The 24,726-nt window shown below is 44.9% G+C and overlaps 1 long non-coding RNA gene across 1 annotated transcript; it reads left to right on the top strand.

Annotated features, from left to right (window-relative positions):
• On the top strand, positions 1-24,402 carry LOC142604322 (uncharacterized). Its single transcript, XR_012838196.1, has 4 exons — positions 1-206; positions 12,641-12,684; positions 15,319-15,455; positions 24,307-24,402. It is a non-coding gene; the product is annotated as an uncharacterized LOC142604322 (long non-coding RNA).
• Positions 24,403-24,726: the final 324 nt, after the last annotated feature.

Genomic DNA, 24,726 nt, shown 5'->3' with positions numbered 1-24,726 from the left:
GAAGGAGATGGCAAGCAGGAGAAGATGTGTGGATGGAGGAGGCTAAGCCATTAAGGTAACTGGTCCCATCTCTTTGTGGAGACATCCTGAAGAGACTCTTGCTCTAGTCAAACATTCCTGCAATTGCAAGTGCTCTATATCTGAGGAAACTATGGCCTGTGACGTGCTGTCTCTGTGATAGAGTATCTTCTTGGGAGAAACTTTTGGTGAGTGGTGTTTTCAGTTTTTCAGGGGTATTATCCTACCTTAGTCTTTGGTAGCACATGAACTGGGATTTGACAGAAGTTATAAGCACTAATAAAGCCCTAAGATATACTGAAGTGCTAAACTTAATACTGGGAGAGGAGAGGAAAGTCTGCATGGCTGCCTCTGGGCTTTAGGAAAAGGTAACTTAACTTCACAGTTCAGTGGAGTATGAAGCATTATGAGCCAATAATTGCAATATCCATCTAACTGTTCATCCTGCCCTGTCCTTCTGTGTCCCCATCAGGCTCCATCAATGTTCCTGTTGACCCATCTCTTCCCCTGCTTTGCGGTTTATGGTTCAAATGCAGCCTTCACCCTGCTGCTCTGATGGAAGCCTGCATGCAGATGTAGCTAGGTGTGGGTCTGGCTCTCCCTGGGAGCTGGTCCTTCTTTGGTGTGACTGCTGTCTCCTATGAGCTATTTGGCAGGGCTTCTTTAATCTTGTGCACCTTGGAAAGTTTCCAGACTCTCTTTCTGCCCCTTGCAGACTCAGAGGCTAATATGCACATTGCTTTAATTTGTTCTTCAAATGAAACCCAATTATACCTGTAGGTGCCTGGCTGTTAAGTCAGTAATTTACTTCACGGTAGCTTAGCGTGTTTTTTAAATGCCTGTTTTGCTATGGGGTTTCTGTTCATTGCAAGACTGTGCAAACCTGTAAAACAGCACTGGAAAGAATTTCTTTGGAAAAAAAGAGGCCCAAGGTGAACCATACTTCTTTTTCTGTTCACCCACAGGGCCATAAAAGAACTAAAGGGTTGGTGCTGCTTTACAAGTTTTCCTAACTTGTAGACTCTGCTGTAGTTGGTTTGTGTATTGGGTAAGGATCTGGGGAGAAAGGGACAGAGGATGTAACATAGATCTTCTGCCTGCATTCTCCAAATGGTACTCATGTGGTTTTGTATGAAGTAGGATGAGCTTCAAGTGTCAAAGCATCTCTAATCTCAAAACATCTCCACAGCCCTGACAGAGGACCTTAAATCTCTTCCCTTGTGAGAATCATCTTGTCTTTTCCAGCATCTCTAGTGACATTGCATTTTTTCCATGTCCTGCGCCCCTGTCCTGTACCTGATTTGGGCTGTCTCTGCCCACATAAAGCAAGTTCTCTGGTAGAGACTGAACGTGCTTCCTCAGGGGATTTCCTGAATGATGACCTAAAGAAAACCAGAAGCCAGTGCTTCAGAGGGTGTACATGTTGGCTACTGACCCAGCCTTTGTGGGAGCTGAAAGGGTGATATTCAAATGCCCTTTGGTTCTCCTTTGCACCAGTTTATCACTTCTTTGCTCCTCCAGAGATGAAGGCAGCAAAGATGAACACTACAGATGGAGGCCTATTTTGCCAGGGCATGTAGAGACTTGCTGCACAGGTTAGATGTGTGCTTTCATACTGGGGTAAACTGAGAGCAGCATCACTGAAATCAGTGAGGTAGTGCTGGTTAATGCATTGGGAAAACAATTGAGATGGAGGGGGGAGGATGGACTGAGGGCAGTGGGACAGAGAGGGAGGGACTTGGGCTGAGAGGAGGCAGGGAGACTGCATTTCATTCTGCTCTGTGCCAGTGGTGCTGTAGAGCCATCAGCAGAGCTGCACAGAGTAAAAGCACTGTGAGGAATCAGAGCAGCAGCTGCTGACAGCCGCAGCACCAGTTGTGCTGAAGTGGGGGAAGCAGCCCTGCACAGTCTATGAAGACTGCATGAGCAGCAGTAGGTTTATGCTGCAGCAGCCAAAACTTAGTTTAAACAAACTAGACCAAAAGCTGTCTAACCTCAAAGCTGCAGGCATTCATCAGCCTTCATAGAAGCAATGTGTCCTGGGGCCACCTGGGACCTTTGCCTGAGGATTTATTCCTGCAGGAGCCCTTGGTTCCCAACTGGGTTAAAATTCTAGGTAATCTTCTGCACAAAGCCTCACTGATCTGAAGGGGTCTGCTTCTGCAGCTGCTTGAAGCAGGACCAAGAGTCTTTGTGGAACAATTCTACATACCCAGCCATGGACACATGGCTAAACTGGAGTCCTTTCCAACCCATGTGCTTTTACTTGGTCCTCCAATTTGTGGTCCCCAAATGTAACAACCCTACTTTTCAGCCCTAATTTTGCATACATGTCTTTGAAATACTTTGCTTTTCTGTTTTAAAACTTTCTGTTAGGATTGTCTTTCTGGTAGTGTGGCTTAGGCTGAATTGCTGTATTTCATATAACTCTGTTCAGTAATAAATGGCACTTGCTTCATTGGCAATATTCCTCTCTCTGGCTACCCACTTACAAAGTATTCAACTACGTTTAGCTTTAATAAGAGGCTCAAGCAATCTGATGGGGACTGACTTTTCTCAGATGGGGTGCTTTGAAATGAGAAGGGAATCAAAGGACACTGCTGCTTTGGGAACAGGACAGGGTCACCTCTTGATAATGTGATGTTTTTTAAGACTTTCTAAGAAACAAACAAGGCCACACTTTCAGCTCTGAAATCTTGGTAGCCTCAGGCTCTTGGAAAGCTCTATTTCATTTAGATTCTGGCATTTACTTTTGTTTGCTCCTACTATAAAGACCTTTTTATTCTGATCCTCAAGAGCTGTTTACCATTCAGCACATGTGGTCTGCATCGTTCACACTAAAATCTTTTGAGGACTTGGCAACCCTTTTTAGTTCTCTGATCAATGCTGGCTAAGGAACAATGGCAAAATCCCATGGAAGTCTGTTGCCCAAAATGTGCTGCCCCTGTTCTGATTAACTAGCAGCCTCAGCTGAGGTAGGTGTTGCTGGCTTGATTTTTTTTTCAGCAGTGCTGGTGCAAATCTGGAGTCACTAGCTGAACTGAAAGCAGGTGTGTCAATGTAAAACCAGAGGACAACTTTGCTAGCCACTTATGCGCCTGCACAGAAGGTTAAGATCTGAGTTTTGCTTTCTACCCTGATTTACAGCTTAGTGCTTCTGTGCACTGTTGGTGCTTTCCTGTGGTCACTTCCATGGGCAGCTGTTCTCTAAAGATGCATAAAGCTGGCACCAAGGCCTGTATCCTGCAGGATCCAGCCTGGACATACTCTGCATTGAGCTTAACTGGAATCTTTTGTGCGTGAAAACCAAAATTTGGGCCTTGCAATAGCTTTTGTCTGAGTTCTCAGTACTCCGGATATCCAAGAATCAAGACTTGGCGTCAGCCCTTCTGTGCACAGTTGAGTGGAAGGGTGTTGACCCAGTGGGAGAAAACGTAGCCTTCCTGCAGCAATTCTAGTTTAGCAGCTTGGAAACTTGTCAGTCAGAGAAGCAACTTCCCATTGCTAAATATTGCACTTTAAAGGGCTAGGAGGGGTGTTTGTGAAGGCAGGGGGATAACTGGCCACACTGATTTTTGAAGAGCAAGAGGACGAGGTGGGGAAAACAGCAAAAGATTTACAATGACTCCTGAGAATGTCATAGCAACAAAGTCCTAAAGGGACCATTTTGCTTGTGCCCTGGATCAGCCTGGGCTCCTAAAGAAGCTCTCATTGGCTGAGCATCTAAGACGCAGTGGAGTCTCTGAGCTGACATGCTCCACTGGGAAGATGCTGTACTGTGGAATTCAATCCATGTATGCAAGGATTGGTCAATAACTTCTTTTTTGTGTGTGTGTGATTAAATCTCAATAGCAGCATCAGCACAGCTATAGAAGGCTTCTTTCTTCCTTTTTTTTTTTTTACACCTATACCAGCACCATCCTAGGTGTTAATTTTAAAGGATAATCTCCATATCTGCACACATGGGTTACAGCTGACTGCTGATCTGAACCTGCCTTTCTCTAAAGCTCTCAACATACTTGAAGGCTCTGCCTTTATAAGCTGCTCCTCTCTGTAAAAGAGCTAAAGCAACAGTATGAATCCAGTTCCCTCTACCCTGAACTGGGGGATTTGTGGGTCAGGTGCAGAACTTGTCACCTTCTCCTATTAAGGGTGATGTGAAGTTGTTGGCATCCCCAGACTGGGTGGAGAAAGCAAGAATCACATCTATTACTGGCCCTAGGCAGTGGCCAATTTATAAAGTTACCCTTAGCTGGTCTTTATGTGTGCTTGAGGGACCCACACTTTACCTCATGCACTGAGGTCTGCTCACCACAGGACCAGTGTGTTGGCTGTTCATGGCAATGGAGGACTGAAACCAGCCCCTCAGCAGTGCCCTGGCAGGACCATGCTGTTGGAGCAGGTCCCATGAAGAAGGAGCAGAGACCCTAGGAGTCCTCACTGTGGAGTAGCCCTGACCCTGCAGGGCAGGGAGCTGTGAAAATGCTGAACATAAAACCACCCCAGATGGCTTCCAGTTGCAAGAGCACTGCACTGAAGCAGAGTCATAAAATAACTAGATGGCATTTAATTTCACTGATGGCTTTGTGTGGCTTGTAGAGGCCATGGCTTAGCAAGGCACCTGCCTAAAATTAAGCACACTACTACTAGGCCCTGATTTGCTTTACTGAGTTGGAGTAAAAAGATGTCTGGTTCTCTTCCTATCAGTTTATTCAAGCAGCAAAATGAAATTACTGTCCACTGTGCTGGCTTGCTTGCACCTCTCGGACTCTATGCTTGAAAAAAAAAAACCAAACTAAAGGGTGTGAGTCATGGGGGGGGAAGTCAGTCACTTCCTCAGGAAACACCTATAATAACAGCGCTTGGAAAAAATATTCAAGAAAACCTCTCCTGGTTTGATTTTTTTTTAAAAAATTCTCTGCTCTAACTCCACAGCATTCTCCTTTTATTTATTTTTCTTGAGACATGGTCCAATTCTTAGTTTTTGCTGAGTTAAATGAGCAATAAGTAGTAATCAGATGTTGACATAAAGTTATGTGTACACCTGCTGACTGCCTCGTAAAGAACAAGAATGCTTTTAGTTAAGAAATGGCAAGTAAACTAAAATACAGAAATTAAGTTCGCTAGTAAGAAACCCAAGCAATTAAATTATATATATTTATTAAATCACACAAGACTTCTGAATGACCTTTTTCATTTGATGGTATCTGATGAAAACAGTTCTGATTTCAGTTCTGACTCAAAAATCTGGTCGTCTTCAAGGTTTTGCCAGTCAAACTGTTATTTAAAGGAGCTTTCAGATGAAAGGGAGAGGAGCTATGTTGCATATCAGAGTAAATTCTGGGTATGTGCCAGTTGGGCATGTGACTGTTGGATTATTGATACTTCCTTGAATTCTTAAAAGGTGTTATATTATCACTCAGTGCCCCAGACAGAAACCTTGGAGGTCTGTGAATGAGTGAACAGTAGATATGTGTGCACGTGTGTCTCCATTGGTGTTTAAGGCATTGAACTGAGAACCTGCAGTGCAAAACCAGGCAAGATGTTGCAATTTTGAAAACCAGGAGACTTGCTGGTTGAGAGCTGGGGTAGGTCTAGGTCTGAATGCATTAGGACCTGTGGGGATTTCTCACAGTTTCTATGGGCCTGAGGCATCCGGAGAAGCAAAATGATGACCTCCACAGTGAGTGTGTCTCTGTACCCCTGAAAGAATTCTAGCTGAGAGAATTTGTCATTTCTTTTTCAATCTTAGGAAGCAGAAACCATACGAAAAGCAGCTAAAGTGTGAAATGGAGGAGGTTAAGGTTCTTAACATAATCATTACTACTATTCTAGTTGTAGAGAACTTTTAAAGGGTTCTTTAGATGGCTTTCAGGACAATGGTGTTTTAGAGAAAGAAGCTATCCAGAAGGGCTGGGGTGATGCTGCTGGAATTTGACTGTGTTTCCTTGAGGGCATAAGGCCAAGCAAATGTGAACTTTATGATGGTAAAACCAGAGTACTTGGTATAAAGGGGAAGAAGAGAGAGGAGAGGTGAGATGGGGAAGAAAGGAGGCAAATGCAGTTGCAAACATAAGTTTGTTGTCTGCCTGCTATTGGAGACTTGGCTGAAGCTGGGGAATTGTGAAGGCATCTGAGTTATCCTTTGGATACATTGCATAATGGGGTAACAGCCTGATGGAGACTCATCCACAGCTCTCATGGTATCAGGGTCAAACTGAGGGTCCTCTCAAATGGGTAGGTCATTCTCCTATTTGCTGTGTCCAGGTATTAAGCCCTATAACTGACTGAGCAGATTCTGCTGCTGGTACGTGCTCTGCTTTCATGCTAAATGTGATCTTTGCTCTCAGAAGACCTTTTTATTCGGATTAATACTGTCTTCCTGGTTTTAATATTGTCTGACTTACTATAATCAGTTTTTTCAAGCAGACTACTTTGGACTTGTGTTGGGCAGTGTAAAGTGTCAGGCCTCTTTGCAACAAGACCAGACTGAGTTCAGAGCTGTGACATGTCTGTGAACAGCATGTCAGTCTTTAATGGTTTTCCAGTCAAAAAAAAAGTAAGTCACAGCAAAGGGTGAATTTGATCCCCTCACCATGGGGTGGAGGGAAAACAGAGGTGGTCTTGAATTTCAAGCATGAGACATGAGTGTCTTTGAACTGAACCTCTGGGCCAAGAACAGTATCTCAGTAACAGGATATGTGATGTGAATTTTGCAGCCTATAACTGCTTCCTGGTTAAGACAGATACTGATAAGCTATACTCATGAGGTGCACTGTGAACTCCAAAGGCATTCTTGGTAATGTCTCAGTGGTCTCTTGCAATGCAGTGAATACCACCTGGCTCATTTACAGGCTGTATTAGTGCTCAGGGAGTCTGGGAATTCATAGCTGTTGGTTAACATGCATTAATCCAGAAAAGCCACACAACTGTTTTGGTCATGAGGGTAACATGGACTGTCATGTGCAGAATTAGGTTCTTGACATGCAAATATCTTTCTGGTGGTGGATAATGGGGGCTCTGTATGCATGAAGGCTGGACCTTGAAGGGCAGCTGCTCAGTCAGTGAAGGGCCGGGGACTGGTCTGCTGTCACATTGAGCAGTCCTCCCAAAGAGGACCTCAGGATGAGGGCAGACTGGAGCAGTATGGGCTTATAGTTGGAACTCTGACTCAGACAGCATTTCTGAGCCCAGCAAGTCTGGTCTATCAAAAGGCTATTTGACCAGCCTGCATTCCTGCTGCTCCTCTCTCCACCAGGCAGTTTGCCTGTACAGCAGTTAATGGGGGTGCTGGGACAGAGCTTTGCTTGTTCAGATTTCAAAGAGCATTGTAAGGAATGCAAGGAAGTTGTTGGACATGTTAATCAAAGAAAACTCATATTCAGGAGTTTGATTTATACCTGTGCATGAGACACAGGTTGTGTAGGCTGGTAGATTGATGCTCGGGCTACAGGTTGTAAAACTTCTCATGTGGATTCTGCCCTCTGCCCCTTCCAGCCACATCAGACTGGAAGCAGCTTGTATCTGTGTCACAGATGCCTCATGTGAAAGAGGGTCACTCTCAGCCTGTCAAGAGGTGGTAGCGAACTCAGAGCTGCTCTGTCTTCTTCTTTCTCCGCTTCTCCAGCCCGAATCTGTTCACTTAATAAGGCCCGGGGCACCAAACAGCCCTTGTCCAGTATCTGAGTGCAGTCCCTAAACTGAAGAGTCACTCCCATGGAAAAAAAAAACCCAGGGAGTATTTATCCCTGTCTGCCACATCTGCAAGCCCCAGCTAGGATCTAAAAAAGTTGAACTAACATTTTTGTTGTCATTAGTACGACTTTGTTGAAGGTCTGGATTTCACATAGGAACTCCTGCACTAGAATTGTTTCCAGAATGTATCTGTCATGCTAGAAAACAGAGATAAGTAACACAATGTGTCACAGTGCTGTAGCGTGCCCTCCATCTGCAGCTCACAGCATGTTAAGCAGACAAGGAAAGGCCACCAGATTGCCCGCAAAATGTATGCTCATGCCTGTGATGCTGTTGGGGAGATTAGGAGCCAATCCTGAATTCTGAGCTCCCATTACCAACTCAGCTCATTCATGAGGCCTCAGAAAATGCTGGCAGCTTTGATCCTTTCAAGTCCTAGCATATAACGGGGGATGCCAAGCTCTGACTTCAAAGTCTGTCGGTCCCCAGATCCATAAACTGATCAACAAGCACTTGCATGTCATCATGCAGAAGGTCTGATGAGGAGGTGGGGTGGGAGCACATTCCTTCCTTCCCCAAAACTCCTGGGCCATGCCTAGAGGAGGCTGGATGCTTTGGTGTGATTGCTTCTGGTCTTTTCTTTCCTTCTTCACATTGTAAATTATTTAGGTGACAGCATCAAAGATCAGAGAGAAGCACAGGGAAAAAAATCTCAAGTAAATGCTTTCTACTCCTTGGGATCATCTGTCCAGAGAGCTCTGCTTGCTTTGTGAGTATGGAGGTGTATTCAGCCACAAAACATCCCTATAATAGTTTACAGCTGGGGAAACTGAGGCATGGGGCTGTTAAAACGTGACTTGGCTAGAGCATCTGCAAAGTCTCTGCCAGAACTGGGAGGAGCATTCTGTCCCCCGACAGCTCCTCTGCATCTGCAGGAGCATGCTTCCTCCCTCCAGCAGCTTGCCAAAGGCTACACGAGGGAGACCCTGCTCCTACAGATCTCGCCTGTGCTTTATAACATGGCAATTCTGCTTCCATGGCAACTCGCTGAACAGCACAGCAGACCTGCTCTGCATCTACACCCAGCCTGCTGGCCAGTTACTCTGGCCCCGTATCTCCATTGTATTACATACACCCCTACCTCGCTGCATTCCCGTCCCAAAACATCATCAGCCTTTTCTGCAAAACCTTGGCCCACATACAGGCATTTTGGGGGGATTCTGATCTATCTAAGACTCTCCAAATGGCTTTTCTTTCACTTGTTTTTCCTCATTGAAATGGAAAAGGGCAAATGTTTAGAGATGCTCTTAGGGAAGACTTTCCCCAAGCTCTGCTGGGTCTGACGCTGTACTGTCCCTTTCCTGGGCCAACATACAGGAGTGTCAGTGTCTCTGTGGATGCCTTCTGCTCTGCTCAATTCATCCAGCCACCTAAAGAGGAGAGATGTCTTGTTTTGTTTCTCTTCATCTGCAGAGTAACACAGTAGGTTTAGCCAGCAGCAGAGTTCAAGGTTGCTATAAATAGTCTTCTGCCTTGTCATGAGAGTCACCCATTTATTATAGTTCTCTTCCTTGTCAACAGCCTTTCTCAAAGCTGGCTGTAGCAAAAGCTTTGGGAAGCTATCACTGCACAGCTCCCTTTCAAAATGCCCAGAGCACCTGATCTAGCATGTCTGCAGCTCCCTGACTGGGGCAGGGATGTCTGATGTCTTTCCCTAGTCTCCATTCTCCAGTCCCATTTTAAACAAGAGAAATCCAGCCACCTCTGGGGTAGAACACAGCATCCACTGAGCACTGCGTGGTAAAACCACCTGCCTGGGTTAAACATGGAGCAGCAAAGGATTTTTGTCTCTCTTGGAAGGTTACAGAGAGTACAGGGAAGCTTTGTAGCTGGCCCAGGGGGAAGTGCCAGGCCATGGCTCTTAGCTCAGACAAAGATTGCTTGTGCTGAGAAAGGTGGTTAAAGGTGAACTGAGGTTTCTCACAGCCCTGAGCCAGTGGGTAGCCCCTGTCTGGAGTTTGGTTGTTGTTGGCTCTGGGTAGGTTTTTGGGTGCTGGAGGAAGTAGGTGTCCAGTGAGAGGTGATAAAGTTTGCGTTCTTGGCAGATCCTACGTTTGTGCCTGGGTGCTAGAGATGTCTTCAGCATATGAATCTGCCATGAAGGGTTTCTGTATTGCTAAGTGGGGTATAAAGCTTTCATCAGGAGCAGAGAAAGGCTTGTCTGCAGAGACAGCCTCAGCCAGCACTGAAAGGGCAGAGATCTCAAAGGCACCCCTATCATTAGTAAAGTGGGATAGGTATTTATTGCTTGGGTACCGAAATGAGGCTTTGGGGACTTGCCATTGGCTATTTTCTGATGTTGGCCAAATCACATACTTTTCCTCACATCGTGCCTCAGGTTCATCACCTCTAAAATAAGAACAAAGTGTTCCTCAGCCCTTCTCTACCACACTGTACAGCTATGAAAGAAGACCTGGTGGATACTGATTTAGACCTTGCATTATAACTCCTAGTACTGTATGCCTTTAACAGTAATTCAGCCCAATAGAAGAAATCAATTTGTAGGAAAGCTTTAAGAATGTACCATTTGTAACGTCACCAAAAGGATGAAACAAAAATATCTGGTCTCTGAAAGAACACATTAAGGAAATCCTCTTTTTTCTAAAGCCTTTCAAAATCTTAAGTTTTTTCTCCTGGGAGTTTATACAGCTTGGGAAGGTGAAGCCAGCACTCCTCAGGTAAACCTGTTAACCTTCAAGGGAATATAGAACAGCAGACATTGGAGATGGAAACCTTCAGTTCAGTGTGCTGTAGGGACTGGTGCAATCCAGGCCTAGGGTGAAATGTTTTAGCTCAGCTGTTCCCGAATCCTCTGGCATTCAGAGAAAACTTCTGACTTTTCTTCCTTTTTTGCTCTGTCTCACCCCCGTGTCCCAAAATGCCTAGTGCTTCTCAACTCCATTCTCTGCTTGGTTCCTGCAGCCTTCACATCCATGGAGACAGAGAAAATTAGCATTTATAAATTGGACTGAAGAAGATGATTCATATAGAGCTTTCAGACTGGATGGAGATTCCTAATGTCCTGCTGGTTATTTGAGAAACTTGCTCAGAAAGGCTTTTTAATGTATGCAGGAGTTGAATGAATCCAAAGGCAAACAGTGGGCTGTTGGAGAGAGAATGGGAACATCACGTTTCCCAACTGATGGATTTAGTACCTGGTGGAACACCCCAATGCCTGGCACCCCATCTGCCCTGGGGCTTCAACCTCTCATTGTGTCCCTGTAATGCCTTAACCTTTGGATTCTTAAAACTGGCTGGTGCCTGGATCCACTGACTGGGTTACGGCCCCAATGCTATTTTTATCTACTTATTTAACAAGCAGTCTGAAGAGCTGTAGCAGGCAGGAAATAAAGTCCCTCCAAAACCACACAAGGGTAACTCTTAAGAGGTAGATTTTTAATTGCAGCTTGAACAAACCATTTTTAGTTTCCACGAGTCTGCTCCTTGCCATCTCCTCTGCAATCTGGAGTTTCACCAAAGATGAACTTGTCGTGGTTGTAGCCTTATGGGCTTATGAGTCTGTGACCCTGCTTTCCATGAGCCTCTGGCATCGCTGCTAAGATCATGCAATTGCAGCCACAGAGAGTGCCTCTTCAAATATGTGTATCTGCAGTCAGGCTAAGGGGAATCCAGAAAGAGAAAAACTGAGGAAATTGCTTTCCTCCCTCTTTGGGGTATAAAATGTTCTCTTCTTTCAAGTTAATTTGTTCTGTGAAAGTTTCCCTTGAAATCATTTTCCAACTACTTTGAAAGATCAAATAGATTATATGGAAAGCTACTGTAAGATGAAGTGCCCATTTGGATTTAATAAATGCTGGTTTATAGAGCTAGCCTCATTATTTCTTTGGGATAAACCTATAGAGAATGGAGGGGAGGAAAGATTTTAATGTTTCTGAAAAATTTATCCCACAAACAGTAAAAACATACCATAGAAATATACCGGCCACAAAAATGACATCTTAAACACAGTATTTATGACTTTCCATATTTGTTTTGCATAAACTTTTCTGGTTTCTATTACACAGATTGATTTATGGAGTTTATTTGGAATAAATGTAATGCATATTTAAAACAAACAGAACCCAAATCTGCTAAGCGCCCAGGAGCTATAAAACCTCTATATGGTTTGAACTGGGACCCTCCAAGTCCTTTTTATCAGAATGTCTTTTTCCATTAAAAAATGCAGAAAAATAATAAGCAAGTAGATGAAGAAAAGCAATTTTTGAAAATATATCTAGCCAGTGTTTCAGCTAGAATTGGTCTGAACTTTTTATTCAGTGTCTCATTTTGTTCCTTAATGAAAAGTTCTTTATCCAAATGGAAATTTTGCCACGAATATCCTTTTTCACAGATTTGTTTGGGAGGTGTGGGGAGCTGACAGGGGCTGGAGGGGATTGAAAACTTCTCAGAAAACATTTTGGTTTTACTGAAATTCACGTAGCTTTGGAAGACACACCAAACTAGAAACTTCTTAGTAATTTTTCCATGGGAGTATTCACTTCGTCCTTCAGAAGTGAAGGGAAGCAAACAAAGAGCAATTTGCCTGTAAGCCATAAGTGCTTGATTTGTAAATGGGCTAATTGCATATTTTAGCAGGTTGGGGGGAAAAACAATAAAACAAGGATTGTATTTATTGATTTATTTTTAAAGCACATAAGTTGCATTTATCTCTACTTTCCTCCTGTTCCCCTGACAGGCTTGGCATATGCCCTGTTCTTTCCTGTAACTGGATTACTTGTGTACTTTTAGTGCATTTCTAGATTGGCTAAAATAATACCTTTTCTGTATATTTTAGAGTGAGTTTGCAAGTCATCACAGCACTAAGATTCTCTCAGAAACCTAACTGATGTCCTTTACATGCCCACAGCAAAGCACCTGGGACTTGAATACTGAAAACCAATGCAATTGCTTGTAAGTGATCTGCAAACTGATAATTACCAGGGGTATAAAATTTAGGATTATCCTGAATTTGTTATTCAAAAATTGCTAGCAGATAAAAGCTGAGGCTTGTCAGCTTTTAAATAACTTTAAACTATACTTTAAGTTTCATTTGCTGAAAACATGCCTGCTGCCACAGGGTCTGAGTGGCTTCAGACAAGAAGAGTGTGTGGTTGTATTGTGTTCATAACTAATCGGTGGGTGATTCTCCCAAGTGTGTCATCTTTCAAAAAAATCTGATATTTACTGTCATGAGTCTATTTTTCACAAACTAGAGTTCTCTCTATAAGAAGATCCAAGGCTATAGTCAGGCTGTCATCATCCATGCTGAACGAAATGAGGAGATTCCCAGCTATCTCCCACCTCCTAGTATGACCTGTATGTTCACTCCCCAACCCAGTCTGATCAAGGGGGGGGACCTGTTCCAGGTTAGCCTCAAGTCAACTAACGGCAGGTGTAAGTTGGACTGTCCAGGTGAAGTCCTACCTGTGGAGTTGTTCTGCCACATCTTCTGAGACAGCAATAAATGGCAGAAAAGAGGGATATTTTTAATCTAATTCAGCATAGCACCCTGGATTGCAGCCTCAGCATTGTCATGGGCCTGTCCAGGTTAAATTAGGTTTCTCTGAAAGCCAGGGCATGCTCACACATGCTGTTGGTCTCACCATTGACCATGTTTGGTGGATTATGTGCTTGTGTGTTGGGATCCTGCCCAACAATTTGTATTATCCCCTTGTGACACCAGTGTAATCTCTTGTCTGTGACCCCTGCTTGCAACCCTACATTGCTTGGGCATAGAAAGCACTGAGGCAAGGTATGCCTCCTACCTTGCCAAGCAGGAAGGCTTGTGCACTAAATAAGCGACAGCCCGTAATTAGGCACTGCTTGACAGAGAAATAATTGGCTGTGGCGCATGAGTGCTGATGTAACTGGGTTTAGGCAGCATCTTTTTCAAGTTAGCTGAGCGTAGAGCCATGGGGAATGGAGCCATGGAGAACAGCACTAAGAAACAAATCCTCTCCTACAGCCTGTGTGCACAAAGAGCTTTGATCCCCAACTGTTAATTGCTGAAAGGACACACAGATCCATTTAGCAAGGGCTTCCTTAAGCATCTGACACTGTACTCTGGCAGGGTTAAGAGCTTTGAGATGGTTGGGCTTGACCCACTCTGCTCCAGGACAGCTTTAGTTGTAGTAATAGTCTTCTGTCTCTCAAGGGTTTCAAGTGTGGGGTCTGATGGAATTTTTTTGGTTTTTGAGCTGCCTATTCTTCAGAAGTTATCCTGAGCTTCAAAGAGTAGAGTTGATTAACTTTTCTTTGCCTTGCTTTGCTGGAGGAAAACCTGGGCTGCCTGCTTTCTGATGTGCTACTGGTCGTTTACAGCCCTCATCAGAATAGTGTGGTGTTAAGGAGTAAAATGGCCCGTACCTGAAGGGGGCTTACAAGAAAGCTGGAGAGGGACTCTTTATCAGGGAGTGTAATGATAGGACAAGGGGTAATAGCTTTAAACTAAAGGACAGTAGGTTAGATTAGATATAAGGAAAAAAATTCTTCCCTGTGAGGGTGGTGAGGCACTGCACAGGTTGCCCAGAGCAGCTGTGGATGCCCCCTCCCTGGAAGTGTTCAAGGCCAGGTTGGATGGGGCTTTGGGCAACCTGGGCTAGGGTAGGGTGTCCCTGCCCATGGCAGGGGGGTTGGAACTAGATGGGCTTTGATGTCCCTTCCAACCCAAACCATTCTATGATTATTCAGACAGTAGCAAAATTCACCTGTCTGCTGGTGAGTGCATGTAGAGCAGATGTGCCCTCTGGCACCAGTGATTTATTTAGGGAACTGTGAACTCACAGGCATCAAATGGCCTCTGTGGGGCAAAGTCATGTCTGCCTGGAACAGAGTGCTCTGACTAGTAGAGGTGATCATGTGTATCTGGTCTGAGTACTGTGCTTCACTGTGGCCTGACAGCAGGGAAGGGGGCTGGGACAAGTCTATGTGAAGCTTTACCAGTAAAACTAGTTGTTTTAAGGGTCACTCTGCCAGCAGAGTAGGAAGGGTTCCCCAGGAAAGCACTCACTGGGGCACAAGCTATTGCTAGGGGTGAAACATAGGGGACTGGACCCCCATTTCCTTCTCCAGCTGCTAGTGTTCCCTCAGAAAACTTTTGCTCTCCTGGATAGAAATAACTGTGATGTACTCTAGCATGTGCCTTGTTTGTGATGGCCCCCATCCAAAGACTACTGATAGCAGAGGAATTGTTTTGCAGGGACTCAGAGGGATTTTAGATCAGATCCCAACCTTTGCAGCTAGTTTTGTATTGCTTTCCTGCCACGACTTACTGACCAGCCACCAAACTCCTGAGAAAATCAGCATGAAGTGTCAGTCAGGGTTCAGTTCAAGTGACAGCTAAATATGCCTCTCTGGAGATGAATGAGAGCTGGCAGACCTGAAATGCAAACGACCTCAAACAAAGCCAGCCAGTGTCCACACCAGCTAGCTTTTAAATCATACAGTAGCCTTCAGCCATTAACATTTCAAACACCATCCAGGCCTTTGAAAACTCAGTTCATTTATTAATGTTTCTGTTAATGTCCCTTCCACACTGTTTGCAAGGTTGCCTCCTGGATTGGTCAGACTGTGGCTTCTCAATCCTACGCAAGCAAGGATGAAGAACAGTCCTGAAATGCTTTAGGAGAGACAGCAGGATCCGGTGGTGGGGTGCAGAGGTCTGGAGTCTCTCACCTGCTCTGGTACATGTGTGCTCTCCAGTTTTGGGTGAGGCTTGGTTCCTTCCTTTCTCTGTCAAGGCTGGGAGACTGCTCAGATGCACATGCCTGCCCCTTGTTGGCTGTAGATACAACTGGCATGGTGTGGTTCTGGGACTGGCAGAGTTTCTAAATTCACTGCTAGTTCCTACTTGCTGGCACGTGCCTGAGAGCCAGAAACGGTCTTGGATCTGCCATGCTTTGGGGTGTTACCCTGTCTGACAAGAAACATTCTGGACTCTGAGATGGACGTGCAGAGCTGCACTGAGATCTTTTGCAAAATCTGTCTCTGAGTTCTCTGAACTTAAGGGTATGCAGGGCTCATGCCTTCAACTCAGATTCCCCACACAGCAACCGACCTGCACATTCCCCTTGCTGAGTTTGGAGATCCACTCTGCTTTTTGATTTAAAAATGCACTTTAGAGCAAAAGAATCCAACTATGTTGTCTTTTTTTCCTGTTCCATGGACAGATACAGTGGAAGCAGAGTGAGCATGAATTGCACCATGCTTGCTGCTCACCAGCTGGCCAGGGGAGAACAGTGCTTGCTTCTGTCTGGGCTGCAGGGCTGGAAAGGTGAGGCTAGCAGCAGGAGTCAAGACAAACAGGAGCCTGTTTTTGATTTGCCATCTGACCCCTGCCAGCTCAGAGCACACTGTCTGTAATCGTGACCTAAATTAAGCCCAAATGCCATCAGCAAGGCTGTTGCTTTCTCTCACAATGCAAGCATTTCCAGGTATCTAGCTGGAGATTTATAATCCACCTCTAATTACATTCCTGTTTGTGTCTGCTGTCGTGCTGGCTTGGTCTTTCTGTGGTTCGTTAAGTCCAAGAGTGTGCCTGGCCCTTTGTGCTGCCAGCCTGTATGCACAGACAGCAAGGGGCATCCATGGTTGACAGCTTAGCTGCTGGAGGAAACCTGCTGTGCTGGGCTCTGTGTCTTTAGTAGTCCAAATATCATGGGAGACATTTTGGCTTGTTAAATTGTTGACTGCACAGGTCTGCTGTCCACGGTAGGTTCACTCAATAGAAATACCTCTGGCAGCAGCCCAACAGCAAGAATACTGCTTTTCTCTTAAATGTGAGAGGAGACAAAGGCTTGGTGTTCTCTGCCCAGCCAACTCTTGCCTTTTCGATGGCAGATGACCAGCATCTTTCTCTAGCTGAGCTTAGGTGTGGTGGTTTCGCTATGAAGCTGAAGATTAGATCCTTATAAAAGCAGTCTGGAATTGATTAGCATAGATTCCTCAGGGTGCTGGAAGGACCAAGATAGAACAACATGCCTCGTGACGCCACACATGATTACAGAGTGTTAGCTATTACAAGCCTTGCCCTGCTAGGGAGTGTGCTGGGCAAACCCTTTGTGAGAAGTCAGTGTCTTGTCCCACAGGGCTTACATGCAGAAATTAAGCTTTTATCCTGAATTACAAAGCCTCTCCCCAGAAACACAGGAACAGTTTCTGAAGAAACCCAGCTGGGTGTATGCAAAACCTTTGGCTTCTCTAAGAAGCAAACCCGAGTCTTCACTTGTATACTCTGTGCTGATTCCCTTCTGCCACTCTGTGCCAGGTGACACCACCATAGCAAGTGACTTAGACTCCCCAAAATTGCTATGGAGGAGAACCCTAGTCCATATTACTGGAAAAGCAATTCCAAACATAACCCCTGCTCTGTCCTGCCCTTTGTTTGTCTGCTGTGTTTTCTCCCTGTACCAGGAATTCTTGAAGACTGTGCTATGATTGTGACATTGGGGCAGACAAGCCAGGCAAGTACTTTACATACACACACACACTCCAAGCAAACCAGACATCCTGTTTTTAGAAATAAACAGTGTAAATAGATTGGGGAAATTCATTGTTCATGCCAAGACATTTAAGAGGCATCTTGGTTCAAGTAAAAGCCTCAACTCATTTCCATTTTAATTTTTTTTCACTTTGTTTTTTAACTGGTGAGTTAAAGTTACTTCAAACCAAAATGGATCATTTCTGTTTCCAGTTGATCAAAATGATGGTAATTTGTCTTCCACTTACATTTCAAGGTGCTAATTTTCACCTTTTTTTTTCTGTCAATGAAGAAGCATTGTACTGATGGCAAAATGTTTTGTTAAAGTTTCTACCCATCCCTAGTAATTCACAGAAATTAAAGCTGGTAACTCTTCATCTTAAACTATTAGGTTCAATTGCTGGGAAAGACCCCCCCTCCAGTACCCAATGCCTGGGTTAGCAGTGGTTGGAGGGAGAGAGTGGAGTCAGATTCCACTGCTGTCTCCTGTCTGCAACACCAAGTGGCACTCAGAGGGCTAAAATCTACAGACACCATAGTCTGTAGACTGGACACTATTGGTCTGTGGTCCAGTAAATTTGGATCCAATCCAGTCTATGCTGGTTTGCTTTTAGGGTCAGCAGTCATTAAAAGCAATGAGAATCTTGGAGTGAGACCCAGTTAGCAATCACTAAACACAGGAGTACAAAACTGGTGAAATTCTTTCTTTTTAACAGTAAAGTATGGTTGTATAGTGCATCCGTCCTGAAATGTATGCTTAGTTGCGGGATTGTGGTTTGTCTTTGGTCATGCTGTATATTTTTGAAGAGGAATTGAGGCCAATGGTATATACTTTGTCTTGTGTGTATTCTAGATTTATGTGGAACGGCTTTGAGAAAACATGACAGATGGGAAATAGATGGATGTTTTTTTCCATGCAGGTTGGCAGTTCTTATACTAGCAGCTTAAATAACGGAGGCTGGGTGATGACCAGGCATTAACACTTTCTGTTGCCTTGAGTGCTTTTCAAGAAAGGCGCAATTACTTCAAAATCTGTACTCCTAGTAGTCAGGCTAGTGTTCAGAATCTAATTCCTAGTTCAGATTAGTTTTGATCACCCATTTTCACCCTGAAGACCATTTGCAAACATGCCTGTTGCTGATCAAGACCAAATTTCTGCCACATATGTACATACAAGCTCTCCTGCTTTGTTTGTAAATAGGGTTGGGGTTTTATTTTTGGTCAACAATATGAGAATAGTCTAGGAATTTCAGGTTCTGAGTGTGTCTGGTATCTGTCAGGGAATTCGGGCAATGGTTACTGTCTGTTACTGGCATAGCTGAACACCAGGAACTGGAACCACTTACTCTTGTACCCCAGAGGTTCTATCTGGCCTCTGTCTGGGAATGAGGAGAACCTCTGTTGCCCCAACAGAGAGATGGGCTATTACAGCTGGGGCTAAGTGAAGAGGGACTCCTCTCCATCCACAATGGCTGTAGGTCGTTGGATGCTTTGAGAGGATTCAACTTGCTGAGAGCAGAGAAGTGCAGAATGACACAGATTTTTTTTTTGCCAATTTCCATTGAGATCTTTTGCCCTCTTCAGCCTCCTTCCAGGCTCCTGGGATGCTGCTGGGATTCTGTTCTGGGAGGCAGAGGAAGAAAGTAATTTCCAGAAAATTGACGCTCTCTTTTAAGGAGAAGAGAGAAGTTGAAGGGGAACACTAGAACCCTCCAGTGCCCCAGCATGAGATTTTCATTGCAATCAAGGTAGGTCTTATAGAGATACTGCACTTCTGGGAGGTTGGGGGGGACACCTTGGCAGCATCCTTGTTTGCATTTTGTCTTGGCACTTCTTCTCAAAGATTCAGGCACATCATTGCCCTGGAAATCTCCTACAATGTCAGTCTCAGGACTGGCAAACGGCACATGCAGGGCAGATGGCTTACTGCTTATTGTGCGATATTAACTTTATTGATTAGGCACACAAAAAACCAGCAGTGTAGGAGAGAAGCGCAAAGTGGAGGCTGTATGAATCCTGGATTGGTACGTTTGTTGCATGCGAGATGTACTGTTGAAAGAGATGATGCTGACAGATGTCTGTAGTTCCCTGTATGCTTCCAGGATATTTGAGTTGAATTCTGCCAAGGAGGACTTTTCATCCTGCAAGCTTGGGCTCTTCTGTGAGGCTGTTGGCAGTTATTAAAACTCAAAACCCTTCTTGCCTACAAATCCGTGTGCTTGATCTTTCCAGCCCAAATCCTACAAGTAACATGCACTTGTCCCCAGGGCAGCTTGCTCAAATAACCACAGCTCTGCCAGAAAAAGGGCCGTTTCAGCCTCAGGGAATTGGGAGGAGAGGTTGAATTATTCCCAGCATCCAAAGACCAAGAGGTTCCTTCTTCTTCAGCAAATGTTTTCAGTTCCCACTTGGTGAATTATTGCTAGGGATTTTTTTCCCTTCAGTGTTTCCATGAATGTGGTTGAGGCTCTGATCCAGGAAATGGGGGGGAAAAACCTCTGAAAAATGTATCGCACCATTTCAAAACTCAAGTGGAATTAATTAAATCCAAATTTCAACAGTGTGTCCAAAGTTGAGCTGAGCTCAAGACACACTTCAGAAGGTTTGATTTCAAAACAATCCCTTTGCGCACATGCACATAATTTAGGGAGGTTTCTGTGTATACAGTACAAGGCAGGAACAGGGAGCTGCTGGGTACCTGAGCTTAGAGGAAAAGGTAGTATTTGCAGGCCAGCCTGGAGAAAACCTTCTGCCTGATTCAGTTTATCCTAATCTTCTGCTCAGTGAGCTGCAGATTGGAAAAAGAGTCAGGAAATAGTGTTGTGGAAAGGCAAGCCAAACCATTTGAAATGGAGATGCTGTGGCTGGTACACTCACAGTTCTGCTTGCTGGAGAAGTAAAAAGAGCTGAGGGACAGTAGAGAAAGCGTTGAGGACATCAGGCTTGGGCTGAAGCAAAAAAGTTTGGCAATGAAAACTTTTCTGAATGGTGGGGGATGCAGGTCTTTTCCCAGCTCTGCCACTGAAGCGGGGTTACCTTGGGGCTCTGAGTGCTCCCATCCCTCCATCTGTTAAATGAAGATAATGTATTTTACTGCCCCAGGGAAAACACGATGGATTTTAAAAAAAAATAATGCTAGTAGGGTGGAGCTTTCTCAGATGTTTTTCAAAGCCCAAATGCCAAATTCTTTCCTCATTTTCATGCATGTGTCCCAGCTAGTTGTAAGAGTTACACATGGGTCAGTGAGGAGCAGAACTGGCTCTTTAATGTAGTATTTGACAAATTCTTTGTCATGCCTGTTCCCTTATTTTTCACTCCTTGGGGAGGAAACCAGCGTCTCTCATTTGGTTTTGCCTTGTAGTGGTGACCTGGGAGAAAGTTGAGGGGGAGGACTCCTTCTACAGGAAAGATCAGTTGTGCTTCTTAAGTCTCTGCAAGTGGGGAGACTTTGCATTTAAAGCCTGAAAATGGGAGTGGTTCTACCTCATCTCTGCCAAGCAGCAACACATATTTTTCCTGTGGATCTTCTGCCTGGACAGGGATGCTGTGGGTGAAGGTTCTGATGTGGCTACAGAGACCGAAATGTCTCTTTTTTCTGTGGAAATTCAGGTGCACTGTGAGTTGATAAACACTGTTGCAGGAGATGAGAGCTGAAGCGTTTCTACCAGCCACTGTTTGAGAGAAAGGAAACGGTAGATCTGTGCTGTATGACAAGTTTTACAGACTTTAACTTCATCACCAGAAGAACAGTTTTATCTGTAAATGTAAGTCATCACTACACGTACTGCATAGCATTTCTGTACCTTGAAATACTGTAGGGTTTATTGGATGGGGATTGCACAGAATCCCAGAGTCATGCTTGAACCCTGGAACTATAGGGGAACTGAATTCAGGGCTCTGCAGGTCTGGGAATCTATCTTGTTGAACTCAATAGCAGCAGCTAGATCTGCTGGTACAACAGGGGTATTGAAGGATGAGATGAATGCTTTCATTCCAAAGACCTCCCAGCCAGATGCTATATTGCATACGGCTTTCTTCAGGCACAGAGTTAACACCAAAACCTGAGCCAACTGATAACAAGGGCAGGCAAGCACTAGCTGGGTCTGTGTGGCATTACCCATCCACCTTTCCCTGGTGGCTCCAACACTGGAAACACGTTAACAGTGTGGTTCAGTAGAAGTTCAGGAGCTCAACCAATACAAGGGCCATGCAAACATTTCTCCCTGTGAAATAGCTACTAACAGCCCATTTGATGCTCCAAGCCTTTGGTGGGTAATTCGCATATCAGAAATTCATTTCCTCCTGCTTCCTTCTGCATTGTATCAGTAGTGTTTCAAGTCATGTTGCCTGATACCCCATGGCAGCAGCATGACCTGAAACACCACGAGATGAAATTGCCTAGACACTTTGTTTTGAAGCTGAAAAAATTAACTTTCTTCCAGCTCTTTTCTCTTATCAATAGCTCAGGGAGATTTGGCTCTATTTTAATAGTGCGGACTTGTCTGCTGGAGCTGGACCCTGCAGCACCCTGGTACACTAACCTGACAGCATCTGGACCCAAACCCTGCCCAGGCTCCGAGTCTCCCAGCTCAGCCAGTGCCACCAGCCGGGTAAGAGGGAGCAGAGAGCTTTTGCCGTAGTGGAGGAGCAGGGAGAGCTGTGCAGATTGCTGTGGTGGCCAATAGAGTGGAGTAAGATGCTTGGCTTTTGTCTCCCTTTTCCGTGCATCTCAGCAGTGGTGAAAGGGCTTAACATTTCCTAGAAAACCCTGAGGCTCTTGTCCACAGCCCCTCCACAGCTGTGGTTGCTGAGGGCACAGTTCAGCCCCTCATCCTTTCAAACCACACGTTCCTATTCTCCTTCTCTTTTCTGCATCTTCTCACAAGTGTCACTTCCTTTCTCAGCCCTGGAGTAGACCATGTGCTGGTATTACCTCAAACACAGATACTGCTATTGCTTTTCCCACCAAGCCACCTCAGGAGGTTGCTATGTCCCCTGGCACCCTCCTATCCCCAATTTCTGCTGGTACCTACCTACTTTCCCGTTTGCTGAGGCCCTTCTTGTTAGTTGGCTCGTGTGTGTCCTCTGTCACTTTGCCTAGGTACCCTGCACCCTGCCTCCTTGCGGGTTTTTAATGTCTTTCAGAGGTAAAAAGGAAAGGGAGGAAATTATACCAGTATAAAAATACAATAGTTTCGTCTTCCTGTTTGACTGCTCCTGGGATGTTTTCACATGTGGCAAACATACCCACACAATTAACCTTGTGCACCCACAGGGTGTAACTGTAAAACAGCGCATGACAGATAAAGGTGTATCTTCCTTTTCTATTGTGCTGTGTTTGGAGGATTTTTTGGAACTCCTGCTTTTGCTGTGTGAGGGCCAGTTTCCCCACCTGGACCCCCAGGCATATTCTAGTGGATAGGATAAAAGCAGATGTTATATGTCTTATGAAAATTACATATTAGGATCTTCTTTTTCTCTACTGTTCCTCTTTGGAGCAGGGAGGTAGCCAAAGTTGACAGAAACTTGTAAACATGGAAGAAGGATGGCAGAGAAATGGCTCACAGCACACTTGTTCTGGCAGGGCCTAAGCTGAAGTGGTTCAGGGCGCAGGTGGTGTGAGCAAGCAGGCAACAACCAGCCCGTTTGAGAGTGGTCTCTACAGCAAGACTGCTAAACAGGTCCCACTTCCTGTGAGTGTCCTTGTGCTGTGGTGCAGCACACTGGGAAACTCATAACAAGAGCACATGCTGCTGCTTTGAGTGCTGGGGGCAGGAAACCTCTAAGTATAGGAGCACTGTCTGCTCCTTTATGTGTGTCTCTTCTGTCTGAGCTGATGACTTCAGACTACTACTCCTCTGCAGTTCTGGAATCTCGTTATCCAGCCCAGACTCCCTGTTCTCTCTGCCATTCTTTGTGCATCTCACATCTTTCTGCATTCTTGCCAGTATCCTCTATTTCTCTGCATATACTCGTCTATCCAGCCTTACTATTTACATGGATGGGATTCAGCCTCTATGCAAAAGGCCCTGTGGACATTAGTCCTTAGGGAACTTCAAGAGGACAGACTAGACAGTCACTCCAATATGAAATTGAGCCTGCTAGTCACGGCAGCCTGCCTTGCGTTAAGCTGCCTTATGCAAATTACAGACCTGTGTTTCATAGGGTGTATGAGCTGTGCTGGGGCTGTGGGCAAAGGGAGAAGCAGCATCATGGACTGGGGTTTAACATGTCTATCCATATTGCTGTAATTAAGTTTGTGACCAGTGCAATGCATGTGCGTGTGCTGTCGTCCAGCCTCTGTATCTTTCTCACACACATGCACACTGATCTGGGGTCCCCCAGCCCTACCTCCCTAGTACACAGGCAGCAAGGATCCAAGCAACAGGCACTTCTGCTTATGCAATACGCAAATATTGTAGTAAATAACATATGTAGCTTTGTTATTAAGCTTGATCTTGTTAGGGGGGCAATAAATGTTCTCTGTGATCATTTTTCTTGTAGAATATCAACACAGGATAAAATTGTGGCTCTGGCTTTGCTCTTCCTGCTCGTTAGAGCTCCATGCTGCTTCATGCCATGGCCTCAATCTGTTGCTGTTTGCCATGACAGCTGCATGTCCCCCATTTCCTTCAGACTCATTTTGCACATGATAGATGCTGGCAGTTCTTGGTTTTTCCTTGTCCCTTCCCCCCTGCCCCTTCTCACTTTTACAAAACTAACTTTGCAGCAAATTGCATTTAATTTAAAAGGGATGGTTTGGGCAAGATACCTGTTTGCTGGAAAGCAAAATCAGGGACATCTGGCATTCATTGACTTTTAAAGGCAGAGAAAGACACAACTAAAAATGCAGATACAGAGGATTTCCAGCTACTTTGAGGGGGGATGTTATTTTAGTAAATTGAACTCAGATAGATTTGTTCTACTTGCTCCTAGCCATAGCTCTGGATATAGCCTGGACTGGGCCACTTGTTTATATATCACTGTCAAACTAGTTTTGCTTCATAAAATACTTTTTTTGTCTCTGTTCCTCTGCTTTTGTTTTCTCTGTACAGGATGGCTGCTTTAAGGCTTGAAGACACTTCTAGAGCCATCCCCTGAGTCACCACATTTCTGCCAGAAAAAGCTGTTGTATCATATCCAGAGCCAGGTATGTATGGTGTATCTGGGGGAACTTGAGCTGGGGACAGAAAAAGCACTCACCTTACCCGATTTCTAGGCTGATTTACAACATGGGATCCAGAGAATCATTTAGTCTGGTTATCTGGGCATACAGGTGGGAGTGAGAGAGATGCTTCCCTCGAGCTGGCCTGGCTATGTGGTGCAGAGGAGAGGAGTGGTGCCCTGATAGCCTGGAGCTGTGAGGCAGCTCAAGCAATCTCATCTAATCAGTAGTTACAGAACAAAAGCCAGCCCCTTCTAACACTTCAAAACAGTAGAGCTTTATTTGAACTTGAAGAGAATAAATGAGTCTT

This window comes from Balearica regulorum, chromosome 17 (assembly GCF_011004875.1).
Source record: "Balearica regulorum gibbericeps isolate bBalReg1 chromosome 17, bBalReg1.pri, whole genome shotgun sequence".
Classification (NCBI taxonomy): Eukaryota; Metazoa; Chordata; class Aves; order Gruiformes; family Gruidae; genus Balearica; species Balearica regulorum.
The sequence above is the reverse complement of the archived record's forward strand: the minus strand, read 5'-3'. Positions and strand labels throughout refer to the sequence as shown.